The following is a 2,669-nucleotide window of genomic DNA, read 5'->3' as shown; positions in this document are numbered from 1 at the left end:
AGAAAGAAAGGAAGACTTTTAAAACTTGTGATCCAAAATGAATGATAGAAATTTGTGTGGCTGTAAATCATTTCATTAAGGGTAAAATAGACATTTTACAGTCAAATTGTTACTCCCTCCGTCCCTTTTTAGTTGTCCACTTTAGAAATGGCACACAGATTAAGGCAACAATGATTAGCACAGTGAAGTTACAATTTTACCCTTATGACAACTTTTCACTTCAAAATTACAACCACTTATTTGAATTCAAGTGAAATAAATTGGAGGGAAACAACATACACTTTTACAATTTTCAAGAAGTGTAAATAAGGGTATAATAGGAAAAAATTTGTTGTCCTTTCTTGATTTGTCAAAATGAACAACTAAATAGGGACAACTAAAAAAGGAAATATGGACAAGTAAATAGGGACGGAGGGAGTACTTAAGATAGAAATGTGTCATTCTTTTTGGGACTAACTAAAAAGGAAAGTAAGTCACATAAACTGGAATAGAGAGAGTAATAATATAAAAATGATAAACAAGACGGACAGTATACTCAATAAAATTGTTGAAGCATGAGGAAAATTGAATTATATATCATAAATAATAATAAAAGAATATTAAATTAAAAAAAACTTTTTTTTTAAAAAAATTCTTAACCAAAATCTCTGCTATAGCAGCGATTTTGAAGAAAAAAAAGATTTTTTTTTTTAGAAAATCGCTGCCAATTTTTATTCTTTTGACGTACGACAACTTTTGTCAGAAGAAAATCGCTCCTGACCGAGCGATATTGTCCTTTTGGTTAATTTTTTTTTTAATGTGCCGTTTTAATTTTTTTAAAGAAAAAAGTTGCCCTTTTGGCTCCGAACTCAACTAATTCTAGTTATGTTAAATCAAACAATGCCTTCAACTTCAACAAATTCATAAAATGACAGAGAGGTGCAGTAAGCACGCTACAATTGACCAAAACTGAAATTTGCTTAATTTAATTTCTGAACTCGCCATGCAAAAAATGAGTGTTTGTATTTTTGCCTTTTTTTAATATTTCAAAATTCTAATTATTTTTTAACACGCAAAAACATTGGTGTACGTTCATTTATTGATTTAGTCCATATAAAAATTGGATTGATATATAACTTAAATTGACATAGGAAAAATTGTCAAAATATTTGTAATTTTTTAAAATTTAATATGTTATATACAACTACTTAAAAATACGACCCATTATTTAGTCATTTTTCAAGCATTTATTAACTCGATATATTTTAGCAGCTTCAAATTAAGCTAAATTCGCCCATTCAATATTCCTAATCGAATGTGATGAAGATACAACGATCGAGCAAGTAACTGGATAGCAAAATGACAAATTATTTTTTTAATATATTAATTAGCTTTAATTAATAATCTCACCGATATATTTTTAAAACTATATATTTTGCATGAGATGTGAGTGTCCAACAACTTCGAAGGAGACGTTATCTTATATTATATTAAAGAAACAACGTGGAGTAAATATATGTAGCCAAATTATTGGTCAAGTGTGCCCTCTCCCACACTAGGGGAACTACGTATATTAAATATAGTCCTCTAAAACTTGAAATTGAAAAAAAATAAAAAATTAGATAAATTGTACAATTAGTATACGAAACCCTAAAAAGGTGGAAGAGAAGTATTTGTATTTTCTCTGTGTTAATTTATGTAATTGTATTTAATTAGTTATGAAGTTTTTTAAAATAAAGAGTGTATTTGTAAAATTTGTGGTCTAAATAAATTATAATACTACATGTTATTTAAAATAATCATCCGGTTATATAGTTAGCTTTTGTTAACTTTAAAGATCAAAATCGTACACTTCAAATAATTAAAGATTAAATGTACATAGCCAAATAACACATGGATTAAAACTGAAATTATGTGATATATACATTGATTAAAATCACTATTTCCCCTATATTTTTTTTTGTTAAAAATGTATTAAAAGTTTTTACTTTCTGTCCGAAATTTTCTCCTTTTTTTTTTTCAATTTTAAAACTACACCACTAAAAGAAAAAAAGAAAAAAAAACTACTTATATACACATATCTTTTTCAGGAAAAAAAAAACTAATATTTAAAGACTTTTCATGACATTACCAAATCATATTCATATCTGTTTGATGTGAAGCAATCCTTGATTTTTTTCGGATAATTTAAGAGGTAATAGGATAGTTTTGGTAGGTGCCGCACGAACATTGGCACCTATTGCCACAAATTATGATATGATGTAGGTTTAATTATTTGGATCGATTTTAATTACGTGAATATCCCTTCAAAGTACAGTAAAAATTATCAACCTAATCCATGAATCTTTATGATCACTCATTGATCCTGTCCAGATATTAATATAATAAACAAAGTAAGTAGATTTCTCTCAAATTTCAATTACGTTTGCTATTTGGAGTTTTTCTTTTAAAATTGAGCAAAATAGAAACGAGTCTAAAGAGTGTTAGTATTTCAAAACTAAAAGACAAGGATGATTGTTTTATTGCCTTTTTTATTTTAAAATTTGAAATCTTGCTTTTTTATAATTAACACGTGAATGACTTTGTATTAAAAAAAATGAATTGTCATAGTAGGAGTTGGACCTACTTAATTATTTGGGAAATATCGTTTTGTGATGTCTTCATTTTTCATGTTTGGTTAATCGTGGCGC

At 27.1% G+C, this 2,669-nt stretch overlaps 1 pseudogene; it reads right to left on the bottom strand.

The window, feature by feature from the left end:
• Positions 1–2,190: 2,190 nt before the first annotated feature.
• LOC125866448 (U1 spliceosomal RNA) lies at positions 2,191–2,360 on the bottom strand (annotated as a pseudogene).
• Between the last annotated feature and the right edge of the window lie 309 nt (positions 2,361–2,669).

This window comes from Solanum stenotomum, chromosome 5, assembly GCF_019186545.1.
Source record: "Solanum stenotomum isolate F172 chromosome 5, ASM1918654v1, whole genome shotgun sequence".
In the NCBI taxonomy this organism is placed as follows: Eukaryota; Viridiplantae; Streptophyta; class Magnoliopsida; order Solanales; family Solanaceae; genus Solanum; species Solanum stenotomum.
This window is presented reverse-complemented; position numbering and strand designations above follow the sequence as displayed.